The sequence below is a fragment of the Rhinatrema bivittatum genome, chromosome 3, assembly GCF_901001135.1.
Source record: "Rhinatrema bivittatum chromosome 3, aRhiBiv1.1, whole genome shotgun sequence".
Taxonomy (NCBI): domain Eukaryota; kingdom Metazoa; phylum Chordata; class Amphibia; order Gymnophiona; family Rhinatrematidae; genus Rhinatrema; species Rhinatrema bivittatum.
Window position 1 is genome coordinate 312,381,496 of NC_042617.1, and position 19,322 is coordinate 312,400,817.

Sequence of the window (19,322 nt, forward strand, 5' to 3'; positions counted from 1 at the left end):
ACCTTTGCAGCCCACTACTGCATAGACAAAGCTGGCACACAAGATTCTATCTTTTGCCAGTCTGTTCTACGCAATCTGTTCTCAGCGTAATTTCCAACTTCCTTCTACACCCGCTGGGATATTCAGGCTGCCCGTTATCCAAAGAATCACCCCTGTTGTTGTGCCTGTTGCACGCCTTTGGGTGTTTTTGGTACATGCACGGGCATCCTCAACTTGTTATTCACCCATATGTGAGGACTACCATCCTGCTTGTCCTGTGAGAAAGCAGAATTGCTTAACTGAAACAGGTGTTCTCACAGGACAGCAGGATGTTAGTTCTCACGAAACCCACCCACCACCCCGCGGAGTTGGGTACGCTTGCGATTTATTATTTTATTTTTTGCACGCTCCTTTGTCTATACATAAGACTGAAGGGAGACCCCTGCTGGATGCAGGGTTATGCCATGCTGGGCATGCCCAGTAGGTGCCAGTCAAAGTTCTGGAAACTTTGACAAAAGTGTTCCGTGATTGGCTCCATCCTGATGATGTCACCCATATGTGAGGACTAACATCCTGCTGTCCTGTGAGAACACCTTTTACAGGTAAGCAACTCTGCTTTCCCTAATTTCTCTTAGCATTTCACATGTTAAGAGAAATTAGGAAGCTAACCAGACATAGACTTAATTGGCATCTCAGAGACGTGGTGAAAAGAAGATAACCAATGGGATAATGCTATACGGGGTATAAATTATATCGCAATGACAGAGAGGAGCATCTTGGTGGCAGAGTGGCACTTTATGTCCGGGATGACATAGTCCAACAGGATAAAGATCCTGCATGAGACTAAATGCACAATCGAATCTTTGAGTAGAAATCCCTTGCGTGTTGGGGAAGAGAATAGTGATAGGTGTATACTACTGTCCGTCCACCTGGCCAAAACGATGAGACGGACAGAAGTTTGTGTGTTTTTGTTTTAAATAAGTAGAAAGGCAGGCAACAAACAGTGTTTGTATTCCCCCCACCCCTAGCTTATTCTTTAATATATGCAGGTGTTTAAAAAAAAAAATCAGCCTTTTAACTTAAACTCAGAAATTCCCCACACCTTATCAAGAGTTGCTCATTCCCTTGAAGGTCACTACCAGATATATAGTGAATACACTAATACATTTAAAGGACCCTAATTGTACGCAGTCCTACACCGATTGCAACATAGAACTTAACTAGGAACTGAACAAATGTAAGATGACAGCAGCAGTCCAGCAGGAAGAGGGGGCCTCCCATATACGATTTTTTTTAACCTGCTGGTGAGAAATTGTACGTGTGCATCCGATGCAAAGAGCTCCTGATTCTCAGAGAAAGAATTCCATCTCTGGAGGCTAGAGCAGCAGACCTGGAGGAGCTGAGGCAGACAGAGAGGTATATAGATGAGACCTTCAGGGACATAGTAGCCAAGTCCCAACTCCAGTCTGACAGCCCTGGTGCTACCTTGGAGGAGGAAGGTCTCTTGCTCGGAGAGCATCAACCTGGTGCAGCAGGAAATGATCCTGTAGCAAGGACCTGCTCTCCAGGGTGGTGCCTTGTCCTCTTGCACCGAGGATGTGTTTCCCAGGGCTACTGCCAAGGAAGGAAGGGTTAGGTCGGCCATCATAGTTGGTGATTCGATTATTAGGAATGTAGACACCTGGGTGGCTGCTGGGCGTGAGGATAGTCTGGTGACATGCCTACCTGGTGCAAAGGTGGCGGACCTCATGCGTCACTTAGATAGGATTTTAGACAGTGCTGGGAAGGAGCTGGCTGTCGATGTACACGTGGGCACCAACGACATAAGAAAATGTGGAAGGCAGGTTCTGTAAGCCAAATTTAGGCTCTTAGGTTGAAAGCTGAAATCCAAAACCTCCAGGGTAGCATTCTCTGAAATGCTCCCTGTTCCATGCCCAGGGCCCCAGAGGCAGGCAGAGCTCCAGAGTGTCAAAGCGAGGGATGGTGAGAATGGTGCAAGGAAGAGGGATTCAATTTTGTAAGGAACTTGGAAAACCTTTTGGGGGGGAGCACAGTACTTCAGGTGAGGCCTCATCAAGGACCTGTAAAAGGGCATTATCACCTCCTTTTTCGTACTTATTCCTCTCTCTATGCAGCCCAGCATTCTTCTGGCTTTAGCGATCGCCTTGCCACATTACTTCACTGTCTTGAGATTACCAGACACTATTACCCCATGATTCCTCTCTTGGTCTATGCTCATCATTGTTGCACGCACACACACCATCATAATGGTTCTTTTGGATTACTGCACCCCAGATACATGACTCTGCACTTCTTGGCATTGAGTCCCAGCTGCCAAATCTTCGACCACTGTTCAAGCTTTCTTAAATCACTCTTCATTCTCTCTACTCCTTCAGGTGTGTCCACTCTGTTTCAGAACTTAGTATCATCTGCAGACAGACAAACTTTACCTTCTATCCCTTCCGCAATGTTACAGAAATATTGAACAGAACAGGTCCCAACATGTATCCCTGTTGCACTCCACTTAACACCAATCTCTCTTCAGAATCGGTTCCATTTACTATTATACGCTGTCTCCTATCTGTCAACCAGTTTGTAATCCAGACCACCACCTTGATGCTCACTCCTAAGCTTCTCATTTTATTCATAAGCCTCCTATGTAGGACCGTATCAAATGCTTTGCTGAAATCCAAGTAGATCACATTGAGCACTCTTCCTCGATCCAGTTCTCTAGTCACCCAATCAAAAAAATCAGATTTGTCTGACAGGACATTTCCCTAGTGAATCCATGCTGCCTCAGGTCCAGTAGTCCTCCTTACTTCAGCAGAGTCTCCGTTAATATACCCACCACTGAGGTGAGGCTAACCAGTCTGTAATTTCCAGCTGCCTCTCTCTGCTACCTCTCTTGTGAAGCAGGACCACCACCACTCTTTTCCAGTCCCATGGCACCTCTCCCATTTCCAGGGATCTATTGAACCAGGTCCTACACCGGACCCGCCACTACATCTCAAGATGAAGCTCCTCTTTGGTTCCCTCCCCATCAAGTCACCCCATCAATAAATGCCTCTACAAGAGGTTGGGGCACACATACCTAGTCCTGCTAGACAAGGCACATGGTTGTTCTCAGAATGTCGACTCCAAATCAACATCCTTCAGATGCGAGCAGTCAAGAACGTACTTCTGCTCTTTTTCTCATCCACTCCTAGGGAGGAACATATTGATTCAAACCAACAACCAAGACATGTTTTATATCAATTAACAGGGAGGCACAGACTCCTGGATACTCTGTCAAGAGATCCTGGAGATTTGACAGTGGGCAATAGACCATCACGCATTCTTTCAGATCATGTACCTGCCAAGGGATATCCAATTCATTGGCAGGCTGCCTCAGCAGAGTGTTTAATTCTCATGAGTGGTTTATTCAGGCAATCCACTGCAGAAAAACTGTTCAACTTTTATGGGGGGTCGCCTCCTTATTTGATTTGTTTGTAATAGAAAGCTCGACCAATTTTGTTCAGTCTATCCCAGCAATCTCAAGCTGGCTCAGGACTCATTCCTCCTGGACTGGGGAAAATTCTCATGTATGCTCTTCCATCAGCTCCATTACTCTTGAGTATGGTTCAGAAGCTCCAGCAAGACCATGTTACATGATTCTCATAACACCTACATGGCCCAGGCAGGTCTGATATGTGTGTTTCATATGACTGTGTCCTCCAAAACACCTTGGTTCAGCTTACTGTATCCCAATCTGCAGGATCTAAACCTCATGATTTGGATATTAAGCGCTCAGTAATGGCTAACCTCTCCTTGCCTGCACCCATTGAGGATGCCCTCCTTTTCCACCAGACAGCTCTCAACCAGGCAGAACTACTCATCCAAATAGACTAGATACTCCAACTGGTATTCTCAGAATGGACTCTACCCCTTCCATTGTGACCCATTTATTCTGTAGACATTTTATATACTGTCGTTTCATGTAACGATCACAACAGTTTACAATAACGACATTCATAGTTATAAATCAGCAGAGAATGATGGATTACATAGAAAGTATTCATAAACAGACCTTATCAGCTATCAACTGAATTATCAAATACATGTTAATTAAAGATCAGGACATGAAACGTGAAGTACAAAAATAAATTAAATTTCACATATTCTGTATGTAATACAATCTCTCTTTAATTTATCATGTATCAATTAGTATCTCTTGTCTTGTTATTTTAGTTCTCTACATTCTGATGTTTTAAATTAGGTTGTATGCATTTTTAAATAACCATGTCTTTAGTTCACTTTTAAATCTGTCTGTCATATGTAGCATTTCAGGTAAGGAATTCTAAAGTTTTGGTCCCACTATGGAAAACACACAATCTCTTACATGCATCAGGTGTGTGCTCTTTATTGTTGGAACAGTTAGTTATCCTTTATTTTTGTATTTTAGTGTTCTCATGTGGTGTGTACGGTTTGTAATATCATAACTATCATACTGGTGTTACTAGTGTGAATGATTTGAATATTAGCATTAATACTTTAAAGTAGATTCGGGATTGTACTGGCAGCCAGTGTAGAGAAATTAGCAAGGGTGTAATGTGATCGAATTCCTGGATCCTAGCAAGAGCCTTGCTGAGGCATTTTGTAGCATTGCAATGGTTTAAGAGGCATGTGGTAAGACTAAGAAATAATGAGTTACAGTAGTCTAGGTTTTGAGAAATTAGTTTGCAATACAGTTCTGAAGACTTCAGAAGTTGAGGTTTCAACCGATATAATAATCGCAACTTGCATAACCTGTATTAATGAATTTGTTGATGTGCTTTTCCTAGTAAGGTTTTCATCTAGCTGGATACCTAAATCCCGTACTTGTTTTGTGGGAGTAATTTTGAAGTTACCTAGGTCTAGAGCCAGTGGTTTCGCTATTGAAACATTTCTACTTAACCAGATGATTTCAGTCTTTTTAGGGTTTACTGTTAGCTTAAGTTGCATTAGTTACTTCTGTATTGCTTTCATAAAGGTTCAAATTGTTTATACTGTGTTTTCTACTTATTTGGAGAAAGGAATGTAAAACTGTATGTCAGCATACAGGAAGAATTTAATTCCTAGATCTGCCAGTAGCTTGCACAGTGGGATCACATAAATATTGAAAAGTGTTGCAGAGAATGCTGAGCCTTGAGGGACACCTGTATCGATATGGAAAGTATCAGATATGTTGATGCTTAATTTCACTTGAAATGTTCTATTAGATAAAAAGGAAGAGAACCATTTGAGAACACTGCCTTCAGTTTCAGTGGTTTTTAAATTGCTGGCACAAGAAGTATGGTCCACATTGTCAAAGTGGTTGTTAGACGATTAGAACGAGAAGATAGGATTCATCGGCATCAAACCCTCATAACAGAGTCTGTTAAGAGAAGAGTAATGCCTCAATTGAATAATGTTTCCTAAATCTTAATTGATTTGGGAAGAGAATATCTTGGTTGTCCAATGATTTACAAGTTGGGATAATACCTGCTTTTTCGAGTATTTTAGATAGAAAAGACAAGTTGGATATTGGTTGATAGTTGTCCCAATCATCAATTCTTCCAGTTCACTTCAGTTGCATTGCAGCTTAACATGTCTTTGTGGATAACGAACTGATCTCGATTCATCCCCTCATCTCCAAGTTTATGAATAGTATGTGGAAATGTAATCCTCCAGTGCACAAGTTTCAGGGTACCCTGGATTTAAACATTGTTCTTCACCATCTTATGAATCCACCCTTCGAACTTTTGGAAACGCCTCACTAAAATACTTAACGTGGAAAAGGGTCTTCCTGGTTGTGGTAACATCTGCACAGCGGGTTAATGAGCTTCACGCCCTTATGCATTATCCTCCATATATGCAGTTCTTCCACAACAGAGTGCAGCTTCACACTAATCCAGAGTTCCTGTCAAAAGTTCTATCTACCTTCCATCTCAATCAATTCATTGTCTTGCCTACCTTTTTCCCCCACCCACATGCACACGACAGAGGGAAGCATTTTCATATCTTGGACAAGAATCTCCTAGAAATTCCTTCCATCAAAACAGCACGTCGTGATCTAACTAGAGAGAGCTTCTTCTCTGACCAGAAATTTAGAACTCACTCCATGATCATATTAGAACCTCTGAATGTAACTCCACTTTCAAAAAAGCACTTAAAACATTTCTGTTTAAACAGGCATACAACCTGGCTTGAATGGCTGTGAACTTTAAACTCTGATTTATGGATCCTAACATGAACTCATTTTGTTCATAATGTTCCTTGTTGCAGTATCATTGGTTTTGCTATTTTATAATGTATGGTAAGTATTATTTTATGTATGTTTTATTTGGAATCCATGTTGAACTTTCTGTGACAAATGTGGAATATAAATTTTAATATATTCAAATAAGAGACAAACTCAACCTGATTGCCAAGCTTCTCAGCTCATTATCTCATACAATCCAATTGCATCTTGTCCAATTGGGTACAGCGTGCATTCAGCACCGTTACTCTGCAGCTGGTCTTGACCTCACCAATCCAGTCAAAGCATCAAGTGAGTGCTATGGCTTCTTCCATTGCCCATTTGAGAGAGATTTTTCCAGAAGAGTATGCAAGGCTGCCATGTGGTCATATGTGCACACGTTCATTTCCCACTACTGTCTGGGCAATTACTTGACAGGCAGTATTGCAGAACATAGATATCTCCATGGTGAAGTCTGGATTACTACTAAGTATCGCTCCACTTCAGCCCTCAGTTTGGGACTCCCCACATGTAATAGCTAATTCAGCCTGCTTATTGAAGAGAAAAAGCAAGTTGCTTACCTTGAACAGTTTTTTTCCATAGATAGCAGGATGAATTAGTCATAGAATACCCACCCTCCTCCCTGGAGAGATGACTACCTAATTTAGCTCTATAATTGAAGATGCTCACGAGACAACACCCACGCTTGTTCAGTAGAGCTTAAAACTCTTTTAGCTTGGAGAGATAAGTCTGTTTGGTGTCGCTGGATGATGTCACTACACGTATGGATAATTCAATCCTGTTATCTACGGAAAATACTGAGTACAGAAAGCAAATGTGCTTTTCTTGAATATTTTAATTATTTTAAAATTCTCTTTATGAATGCTGTACCTCTCTCAGGGATATATTGAACATGTAATGTGAATAAATAAATGTCTGGAGTGGAAAGTATTGTGGTTGCCATGTTAGTATGACCCAGCATGGCACATCTTATTTTCTTATTCTTGTCAATCATTATATCTATATATTTAAGAGGACTAAGGTTCACTGAGGCCCAGCATTCTGTTGCAGACAATGGCCAGTTTGGGTCCCACGAACCCGTTAGGTCTGTTTCCTGTTGCTCACTCCAGGGATAAGCTATGACTTTCCCAAGGTTACCCCGACTAATGACTGTGTATGTACTTTTCCTCCACAAACTTGTTTAAATTTCTTTTAAACCCCACTATGCTAGATGTATTGCCATGTTCTTTAGGCAACAGATTCCACAATTGATTGTGCGCCAAGTGAAAAAATAATTTCTGTGATTTGTTTTAAATCTGCTGATGGCTAGTTTCGTGGAGTATCCTTGATTTAGTATTATTTGAAAAGGGTAAATAGCCATCCCCTATTTACTGTTCTATCCCACCATGATTTCATTAACGTGAATCATATCCATCTCCAATCGTCTCTTCGCCAAACTGGAAGAGCCCTAACGCTGTATGGCCTTTCTTCTTAGGAAGCCGCTCCATCCCTTTATAGTTTTTTTTGCCTCTCTGTCCTTTATCTAGTTCTACCATGTCTTTTCTTGAGATGAAGCAACCAAAACTGCATGTAGTACTCAAGCTGCAGTCATGCCATGGAGCGATACAGAAGCATTGTGATATTCTGTTTTATTCTCCATTCCTCTCCAAATAGTTTGTAACATATCTTTGCTTTTTTGACCACGGCCACACACTGAGCTGAGGATTCAAATATGGTCCAAAAAGTCTAAGGTCCTCACTTTCCAGGTTTTACAGTAAATCTTTCAAAGCAATGTACACACTATCAAAAACTTAAAACAATAAAATCAAATAAACATAAAATAGCACAAACGCACAATATACAAGTATTTCAATTCATCCATCGTTATTAACCCTTCCTAAATTGATTCATTTGTGTACTTATATTTAGGATTACATTTCACTATGAGCTTCACTTTGCACTGGTCCACATTAGATTTATTTTGCCATTTAGAATTCCAGTCCCCCAGTCCTTTTGCAATTCCTTACAATCCCCCTGCTGTCTAACAACCTGTAATAATTTTTCATCATCTGCAAATTTGATCTCCTCACTTGTTTTTCCTTTTTCCAGATCATTTAGTGAATATGTTTAATTGCCCTGGTCCCAGTACAGATCCTTGGGGCACTCCATTATTGATTTTTCTGCATTTGGAAAACTGACCGTTTAATCCTTGAGCCAGTTTACCAATCCACAGTAGGATACTGAGTCCTCTCATTAGGGACTTTGTCAAATGCCTTCTGAAAAACCCTAATACACTATATCAACTGGCTCACCTTTTTCCATGTGTTTTTACACCCTCAAAAAATCATAATAGATTTGTAGGTTCAAGACTTCCTTTGCTAAAACCATGTTGACTCTTTCCCGTTAAACCATGTATGTCTATATGGCCAGTAATTTTGTCTTTAAGAATAGTTTCTTCTACCATTTTGCCGGCTCTGATGTTAGGCTCACCAGTCTATAGTTCTCCCAGATCACCTCTGGGTAATGGGCATTACCTTTTAGTAGACTAGCAATACATCTGTAACTAGCTTTTTGAAAAGGTCAGCAAGCCCTGTAGGAATGAAAGAAAAAAAGCTATTCAAACAATATAGCAAAAGTGTTATCCTTTTTATTAGCGTTGCGCAGGGGAACTTATCCAGCTGAAATCTTCAGCACTTCTCAGTCCCCCCACAAATCTTTTTGTTAAGGAGTGGCAGATCCAGGAACCACTCTAGCACGCACATCTGCTTGTCTATGAGGGATACTGTTGATATTGGCTCCAAAATCACAGGAGATTCCTGAACTGTGGGTTGATAGATACTGATAATGTCCATAATATGATAGTCTCTACATACAGAGGGTTGGGGTTATGCAAGATTTTATAAATTTTTTGTGTCTGCCTCTCCTTCAGAATGAAGTAACACTTCTGAGAAATGAGACGCTCAGCTGAAGCAGCTGCTCCTGGCTCACAAGGATTGCCCTGTTACTGCACTGCAGAAGAAGACACAAGGTTATTTGGGTGAGTCTTAGTGTTTCAGTGCCAGGGTGGGTTGGTGCAGGTAGATGTCATGCATAGACTGGGAGATGGAGGGGAGACATGATGCTGCATAAAAGTTTTTACTCCGATTGGAAAGCTGCGTCCAGTACTTCAGGATTCTGATGCTTGGGTTATTTGAAAGTGACAGGGTGTCAGAATGTGATACAATGCAATAAAACCATAGAGAATTAAACTGAAAAGGAAAGGAGGGGTTGTCTGTATATGGGAGGGCTGCTAATTGGAGGTTTGTGATTTATTTTATCTTTTTTTTTTTTTGAAAGCAGAAAGCCCAAAGGAGAGTTCTGAGCCCACGGGATCCCCAGCACCAGTCATCCAGCACAGTTCAGTCACGGCCACTTCCAATGGGCTCAGCGTGCGTTCAGCTGCTGAGGCTGTGGCTACCTCAGTCCTCGCACAGATGGCCACCAAAGGACAGAACTGAAACTTGCCCATACAGTCGCACGTTCATCATGTCACCACAGTCCCAGTCTGCCGCAGATGATGTCACCAGTCACATGACATAGGACTAATCAGTGAGAACTCACAGCTTGAAAGACTGATCACAACTAAGTCCCTGAACAGTGGGGGATGGATACAAGATATATATAAATAATATATATATATATATATTTTTAATGTAAGTAAAGGGCAGCTATGGAGCTTTTATACATATCCTACTTCTCATATACGGATCATGGCCCTCAAATTCCTGTCCTGTGATCTCCTGTTGGCTTTTCTTGAGAAAGGGTTGGCTTAACCATCCTTTGTGACCTTTATCAACTTGTGCATTTTTGGAGCGAACAAAAACAGGAAAGCCTTCAGCTTGAGAAATCGCCCTTTTCAGGTATCCCTTGTATTAACACTAAGCACTGGTTGTTTGCTGCTTGTCTCTTGCCGCCTCCCCTTTGGCTTTCCACTTGTTTTGGTAGGTTTCTTGGCAGTATTGGAAGATGAAGGCAGCCTTTTTTTTTCAGCACGTCACTTTGCTTCTGCTTTCCCCATTTACTTTGTGCCTCATTTTATTCTCCAGAGACAGCATTCCATGAAAGTATCACTCCAGCTTTGAGAAGGAGGGGGGGGGGGGGTTTCGATGTTTTCCATCACTTCACTCATTTCCACTCCAGCTCTGTTCCCCAGACATAAATATTCTGTCAGATTCATTAATTGTGAACTTTGATACTAAGCTTTTATTCACTGTTACACATACTATGGAGGAGTACATTTTAGAAGCTTCTTTTTTTTTTTTTAAACCAAAAAAAATGTTAACGTCTTATTGCTGCTTTTACTGTAGCTGCTAGCTTCCCTTTACACGCACACCCCCGACCCCATACCCTATCCCGTTCTTCTCCAGATATTTCACATTCTTTCAGCATTTGTATGGTGTGCTGGGTCTCACTGCATTAAGGGAATATTCTAGGGACTTGCCTCTGACTAGAGACACATGGAGGAAACATGTTCAGGGATCCGTACTCTATCAAGTTACTTCACTTCCCTGACCAAATAGCTACTCCAGCAGGAAAATAATTTTCCCATCCTTCCTCTACTGTGAACAAGTCGCAGAGTGTATCTTGTGACAGTTGCTTAGAAATGGCTAGCATTTTTGTTCTAGTTCATCTCTTGTTCTACTGCCTTTTGCTTACGTCAGGCCCAGAGTGCAGACATTAGACTTTTATTGATTCTGGAAGACTTTGGCAACTGAAGAGACCAGTAACTGGCTGTTCAGTTTAGGATTTGTGTAGCAAATATGATTAGTTTTCTGTAATACAAAATTAAAATGCTCAACAGAATATTTGTGATCAACCAGTGTCTTGCAGTGGCCTTAGCTTGCGACTGCCTTATTAGCTAGCAGAGCAGTCTGGGAAAACATCCCAGTGATGGGAGACTGGAGCAACCTTCATCTGTTTATCAAAGGAAACAGTCATTAGCTCCTAACCCAACATTACAGTGGCCACTGACATAGTGAAGGAAGGTCAAAAGGCAGCAGGATGGCGGGACCCAACACAAAGGGACTAATGTGCTATGCTGACAGTGCAGGATAGTATGTACAGCTGCTACACTGGTAGTGCATGATTCAGAGATGGTACAAACCCTCAGCATCTGACCATTGCCCTATAAGTTTAAGTAATCTATAAAGCATAGTGGCTGATGATAAAGATACCATGCCGACACTGAATCAGTTACTGCTGGATATTCCTTTTGGTCAGTCCCTCAACATGCCCCAGCTTCCTGAATCTTGGTGAGTCCACCAGGGGATCCTGGCAGATCCTTTTGTGGGATGCCAAACAAAAGTAGAAGTCTGATCGTGAACCCATAGTGTGGTGCTACTTGTTGTCAGATGAGGAGAGACTGTATGGGCATTGTGCTGTGTTGGTGTAAAGGAGGAAACCAGGGACAGCTGAATAGTGAAAGCTGGAAATATTCTGTTTTCAGGGCTAGTAGGGTAATCTTGGCCTGGTGGGGCAGACTAGCAGTGGGGTATACCTAATTGGGCAAGCTAGTGTACTGGGGCCTTTTACTAAAACTCACTTATCCCCCTGGGCAAGAGGCACAGTCACATATGTATGTTTATATGTTGTACACCACCTTGTGGCCTCATTGGGAGAAACAGTTTCTAAATATGAGAATAAGATGTCTTTCAGTCCTCACCCAGTATAATCAGTTGAGCACCCTGTAGTCCTAGATAGGTCCAGAAATATTCAGGAGGACTTTCGTTTTCTATTACTAGATATTTAAGAAACTCTGCCAGATGTACAAAACATGATATGGGTCACTAACTAAATGAAAAGCAGCAGAAGGATTATCTGTTGTTAGCCACTTATTTTCTTTTCATTTAGCTAGACCAGATGGTCATGGGTCCACTTTCTATTAGGATCCCTTCAGTCTGGCTTTTAACTGAAATTGTTGCATGTTGGCTATGCTCTTTCCTGATTACAGGTCAATATCATACCAGCCAAAGGGCCTACTGATCAACCTTCTGTCCCTTTTAGTAAACAAGCCATTCGTTCATACTGTAGAAAGCCTCACTGCTCATAGCCTGTGCTGCAGCAGAGCAGATACCCCTCGCAGCCTGATTCAGACAGTGTGACATATAGTAAATAAATCAGAAAAAGGCCAAAATGGCCCATCCGGTTTGCCATCTAAGCTTTTAAATACTGCTCCGTGCAGTTAACCCCCATGTCTTTCTTGGAAGCACAATACGTTTTCAGCGTTGAGCCACTGCTCCTTGAAGGTTTACCCCAGTGTTTTCCATCTTCTTGTCAATAAGGGATCCTCTGTTTATCCCATATTTTTTAATTCTTTTACTGTCTGCCGTCTCCAAGAGGGCATTCCCTGCATCCACCACACTTTTTGTGAAAACCATTTGATGATGCAGAGGTTGCCTCCTTTTAGCTACAAGCTGTGATCTCTAGTCCTACAGCTTCCTTTCCATTGGAAAAGGTCTATTTGTGCATTAGTATCGTTCAGATATTTAAATGTCTGTATCATATCTCTTCCTCCTCCCCCCCACCCCCGTTCTCTCCTCTAGGGTATACATGTTGAGATCCTCAAGTTTCATTTCATGTGTCTTTTGGTGCAGACCTCACACGCTTTTGATTGCTTTACTCTGAACCGCATCTAGCCTATGTCTGTCCTTTTTCAGATATGGCCTCCAGATCTGTACACAGTATTCTTAGTGAAGTTTCACCAATGAACTGTACAGGGGTATTACTGCCTCCTTTTTTTTTTTTTCTTTCTGGCTTTAGCAGCCACCACTTTGCCACGCTGTTTGCTACTTTGAGGTCTTCAAATGCTTATCACCCAGAGATCTCTCTCCTGGTCAGTGCACATCAGCATCTCCTTGTATTGATGCGGGTTATCTAACTTAGTCTTTTTTCTCCTTTTTCATGAACAGAATATACCTGTGAAAGGCCAAGGTCTTTACCATATATTTAAGACCCTCTCACAAATTCTGGAAATCCTCTCTGCACTACATTGACATTTTTTAGCCAGGTCATTTGGTTCTCAAGTGGATTATTACATCAGTTTTATAATTTTTATTTTCCTCTCTAATTTTACATAGTTGCTAGCTGAGGATCCCAGGAGACATTTTACCTTTTTTTTTCTTTTTGCCTCGCAAAATGTGTCTCCAAGTTAATGCTTTTGGTAATCACTCAGCACAAGGAGCTTGTTTTGAACTTTGAGGGTTTTGCATGCTTTGGGTGCCTTCATTTATCTCTGAAGCTTCAGATTCCATTTCGAGTGCATTAAAATTTTCCAATCCAATAAAGGGCATTTTTGTAAGCAGTATTTGGGAGATGACATGCTCTTTCATAGGTCTTATTCAACCAGAACCTACTGTAATATGTTTATTCCTGGGATTTTTAATTCTCTGTGGAAATAGAGCCAGACTTTATGGATCTTTTATTGTGTAAAGGGCTCTTTTAATTGTAGCTAATTCCTCCAAGTTGAGACAATTCCTTTTTTAGTGCATAGAACTGGATGCAGATGGAGTAAACCTAAGTCTCCAGAGGGTCTCCTTTAGGACTGAGGCACCACAGTTATTACATTGAATGATAGACATGATGTTACAGATATTTTATTTCAGAACAAATCATAATAAAAATTTAAAAATACCATTAATGTTTAAAATTAAGAGTGCTGATTATGTTTCTAGGAAAAAAAAAATGAGGGCAGTATATGGGGTGGGTGAGAGGGATTTTAAGTGGCAAGGCCTTTCAGTCCCCAACTAAAGTGGTTGGATACAACCCCAAAGGTCCTTTAAAAGGTTAGAATATGGAAAGCTTGCAGGAAATTATCAAAACCTAAACCCTTCACTTTTTTTAGCAGTAGATTAGAGAAACAGTACAGTATTAGCAGCACAATCTTTGATGCAAAGCTAAACTGTTGGGAGAGTATATCCCTCTGTGAAAAACACAGCTCATTAAATGTGCTTCCAGAGCCTGCTTACACTGATTCCAAAGACCACTCTTTACCCCACCAAAGAGAGGCTTTGTATCCCTGCTCCTACCAAGCACGCACTGCACCCAAAAGAGCCATCAGCCAGCTCTGCCAGGCACTCTGCTTTCCGTATGGTTGTCATTTCAAGCTGGACGGTAATTGGCCACACAAGTGGGGTAATGAGTTTCGACAATGCTGAGAGAGAACAACCTTTTCAGACCTCCGAAAAACCAAGAGGAGTTTTCTGAGCATGTGCAGAAGTTATGATGCAGGTGCTACTGCCCAAGTCTCCTCAGTGTTTTTTTTTTTCTTCTACTCATGCAAACGGATGTTTTTGCACTCTTCAACCATGCGTCCAAGTTTTGCTTGCAAAGTTCTTTAGTTAATTGCTTTATTTAGTAGTATTTTTTTTTTTTGAGTATCTCCAAAAACGGGGATTTTTTTTCCCTATTAAATTATGAAAACTGTGTTCAGGTTAGCTTTAGCTCTGTTTCCAATGGCAGACAAGAAATAGGCTTCAAAAGAAGTCCCAGATGTTCTTGCAAGATGTCCTTAGTAGATATTCATGACCGCTGTCTTGTTTGGGACAATCACATGATAACACTAACTGTGCTGCCTGTGCCTGAATGGCTTCCAGGGCCATGAGATTCAAGAGTCGTCTCACACTCAGAGAATTTGAGTTCTCCTCAACCTTCTGGAGTAGCAAAAAGGAAACAATTGAAGGACTAGTACCTAAAGCCAAAAGGTTAAGAATCTCTAATGCTAAGCACCATGATTCAGTGAAGTCTCAGCGCCAACATCATTCCCTCTGTAATAAAGAAGGAGAGAAACTGTTGTTGGTGCTAAAATAGGTAGGCACTGAGCTATAAACCCTGTCCGCGCTAACCTACTTGGCACACAAGTTTAAGATGCCTTTGCTCCTCGGCATAGAAGTCTTGATAGCAAACTATGTCAATTATTTCCAGAATCTTTTAGCTGCTCTTCGGGAATTTCTCTTCCTAGTACAGAGCATCTCTCCTTCCTAAAGAAAATGTGACTGTCAGAAATTACTAACATTCCTGGTTCTCCACCTCCTCCTCCGTCCCAGTCAGTCTATTTTGGAATCTGTGGCACAGAAATCTGAAGCATAATACTATTCTGTCTGTCAAGCCAGTCAAGATGTCATGCAGCCTGATCCATCATTTATTTCAAGGTTCCTTTTTATCCACAAATAGGACAACATCCGAAAAACCTCCTTTAATATCAGAGACTTAAGAGGGGTCACAATCATATAACATTCCCTCATATTCTGATGATGCATCTGCCAGCTTTCCATCAGACCCCTTTCCTCAACCTCCTGGAAGTGCATCTCTGCTGGAGGATTGGTAGGAGCCTTTCATTTTTTTTCTGGGAATTTAGGGTTTATTTATAAAAATCAAAACAGGAGAAAATCAGTGGAAAAAAGACATTTTTCCAGGTAAATCTGAGTTTATATTGGTGGACATGTCAGGACAGTAAAACAATATTGAGCAGATTCTCTCATCCACCTCTCTACCCCCATTCCCTGGCTAGCATGTCCCTCTCTCTTCCTACCTCCCACCAAGAATCTTTCTTCCCGTCTGCCGCCTTGCCAAAAATCTCGCTCTTCCCTCTTCCCCTTGCCAACAGCATTCATCCATACCAGGTGGCTCCAGGTTCTTCCTCCTCCCTTCTTCGGCAGCATGCTTGCTGTGGTTCTTGTGTTCTGCAGCACTTCTGTTTTTTATGCAGAGCCAGCCAGGAAGGGCTTCCATTGGGGTGGGGTGCCCACTTCAGTGGCACTGGACAGCAAGCACTTTTGCTGGTCAGGTGGTAGGATTTGAAACACAGAACATGCTTTGGCTCTCACTGGCTCCCAGCAATAGGTGGTCTTCAAATGCTGCATCTACAACTGTGGAACTAAGCCTAAAATAAGGATGAAAATTGGTTTAAACTGAAAATGAAAGATCCTAAGGATATGTCTCATCCAGTTTTTCTTCAAAAAATGTCTAAGGTGATTCCATTTACCTTACAGGAAGAGACAAACTAGAAGAAGATATTTATTGTCCTAAATATATCCAAGCTCCAAGACACAATAGCAGTTCCGTACATATAGAGTTCTATAAGCATGTTGCAAACACGTTTATCTACTCTATAGCAAAGAAGTTGCATCAGCCAGCGTTGACTTTATTGATGTAGGAGCATGCTGTCAGAATTCAGGAAGAATTCCTATTTCTTAGCAACTTACAACTGCCAGATTCATGAAAGGCCTAAATCATGTTGGTCCTACAGTTAGAGATCTTCCTCTTCCTTGGGATCTAAATGGTAGTTCTCACTCATTTCATGAAATCACTGTTTGAGTCTCTAGCCACAGTAGAACCATCATTTTTCTTGGAAGGTTTTGTTTTTGATAGTTGCAACTTCTGTCTTCAGAGTAAGCAAGTTACAAGCACTGGTCTTACTTATTTATTTATTTATTTATTTAACAGTTTTATATACCGAATTTCTTGTAACAGGATTACAAATCAAAACGGTTTACATAATAACAATAACAGTGCCTCAAATAGTGCAATTACATAAAACAGAGGAATACAGAATTACATAAAAATTACATAAAACAGAGGAATAAAACAGAACATAAAATTACATAAAACAGAGGATACAGAACTTCTTGTATACCCACATTTTCAGTAACCAAATAGTTTTGAAAACTCATTTTAAATTTGTACCAAAAATGGTCTCTCAATTTCACCTGAATCAATCCATTGTATTACTAACATTTTCCAAGATCACACACCAATGAAGGTGAACAGGCTTTTCATACCTTGGACTGCAGAAGAGCTTTATTGCTCTGTTTGGAGATGATAAATTCTTAAAGAAAATATTCACACCTATTCAGCTCCAGCCCAGTCAGCCAAGAGTTTTCATTCACATCTAATTAATTTCTTATTATCAGGGCATGAACTTCAAAGAAAGATAAAAGTGCATCAAAGGAAGACTATGACAGCATCCTTAGCCCATCTTTTGCTCTGCTTGGTCTTCTCTGCACACTTCCACTACTCATTACAGCCTAAAAAATGCTTCATATCAAGATAGCAGTTTTGGCCAAGCAGTTCTCAAGTTTCTCATTCCTTCAACTGTCCCTCCAACCTTCCACTGCTGATATAAAATCCTAAGATATCTGCAACCCTGAGCTTGGGGGTCCCCACTTATGTGGCTGATTACTGTCTTGCTCGGAGGCATACTATGGGTCTTTGGCACCCGGGGGCCAGTGCTTGCATTTGAACCTCTTCTCCTACCCCCCCCTGCCCCTTTTCATAGCAATGCTTAGTCCCAGAAATCACACTAATACAAAACCAGGAAAAAATGAATAAACAGACTATTGTAAAATATTTAAGGAGCAAAGATTTCCCTGCATTCATGGTGATAGGGGCTGGCAATTAGAAAAAAAAACATTCCCGGTGTGACTATGGTGAAGACTGCACCTTAGGACCTTGTAGGGGTCCACATAAAGAAACCCAACATCCACCTGGGTAACAAAACATGGTAACTCTTACTCTGCACTGGTGCCCCCAGAAGTTGGAGGGAGGGCTGGACTTTGGAAAGAAAAGTTTTGGAAAAATGGTAATGAGGAAAGGATCCCCTTGAAATGACAAATCCCACCAGGTTCAACTTTTCTGAGGGGATACCCAGGAACCACTATTCAGCTGGTCACCTCTAGGCAGAAATAGATATATCACAATAACTTTCTGTTTGTGTCAATAAATCACACAACAATACTTAAGCAAGATGTATCCGATCTCAAGGTAGAACAAAACTAAAATAAACAGCAATAAAAAAGAGCATGGGTGCATAACAGAACTAGACATGTCACTTTACAACTCAACATACAAAAAAATGTTTGAATTCAATACAGATTCACTCCACTGCCAGATGTTTTGTGAAGTAACTCAAAACCCTACTAAAAGTAGGCTGATTTTTACCATATATATAGCACTAACTACCAGAACTCAAACAGTAACAATGCTACCTTATTAAAAGGCAACAGTAAATATTACACCATGCCCTAAAACACCAATGCACCTTCCATTAGGAAAACAGAGCAAGCCAAGCTGCTAGAGATCTCTAACATGAAACTACACTGTAGCAGAATACCTCACCTCAGTCATACATGCAGAACATGGACAGACCCTCAACAAATACAGAATAAAAAGACCATATATAGAAACATGCAGTCAGAAACTGAACTGGAAACTGCAACAAGCCAGTCTCTATGTACTGTAGTAATGGAAAAACAGAAACCTTCACCATTCTCCATAAAAATAGTAAAACCATGCTAATAAAAAGACTAAACATTTCAAAACAATTGACAATAGAATAACAATTACAAATGCATACATTTAAAAATTATTCCAAATAACCAATAAAATATTTCAAAACAGTAGACAGTTATTTGATGAGGATTTAAAAAATCCCTTGCTTTTCATATCTAGAAACTTTATTTCCAGTTGCCCTTAGATTGTCATTGATGGGTGCAGGGGGAGAGGTCTCATAAATTTTTCTCCCTTCTTTCATATGCACGTGCTTGTGCACACACTCACATGATCACTCATTTTTCTTCCCCTCCAGCACAAGCAGCAGCAGCAGCTGCCTCTTTGGGCCTGCACAGTCATGGCGCTGCCTCTCTTCCTCTTGTGGGGCAACCACTGCTGTTGCTACTATCTTCTAGCCATGCAGGCCCGTCCGACACTGCTCTGCCTTATAAGACCTGGGCCATTCTTTTCTTCTAGCTTTGCAGGGCCAGGGCTGATAGACAACTCCTTCCTGTGCCGATTGTGCTGCCTTCTTCCTGCAGTGAAATATGCTTACCTCATCCCAGGCAGGAAGAATGAGGCACAATCACTTCAATCCTGGCACTAGGAAATCCCCAGTGTTTTGCTGCTTATAGATTGCATCTGAACAGGGCCACTGGAAGCATTAGACACTTTGGCTGCCTAGTCCTTCCACTAGCCTTTTTGCCTGGTTGCAGTGGCCCCAACTCCCCATACTCTCTCCAAATGAACCCCTGGGCCAGTCATCTGGCACCTGGAGGATAAACAGGAGCAGTGGCGCCACTGC

The 19,322-nt window shown here is 41.3% G+C and overlaps 1 protein-coding gene across 17 annotated transcripts in view; it reads left to right on the plus strand.

The window, feature by feature from the left end:
• LOC115087704 (cyclic AMP-dependent transcription factor ATF-7) overlaps positions 1-19,322 on the plus strand; it is a 624,371-nt gene that overhangs the window by 402,364 nt on the left and 202,685 nt on the right. Inside the window, exons 11-12 of one of the 17 annotated variants that reach the window (XR_003855597.1) lie at positions 9,144-9,251; positions 9,554-9,569. The exons of the other annotated variants lie outside the window; for them this stretch is intronic. The gene's annotated coding sequence lies outside the window, so the exon portion shown is untranslated. Of the gene's footprint in view, positions 1-9,143; positions 9,252-9,553; positions 9,570-19,322 lie in introns of those variants that run through there. 17 annotated transcript variants of the gene reach the window in all.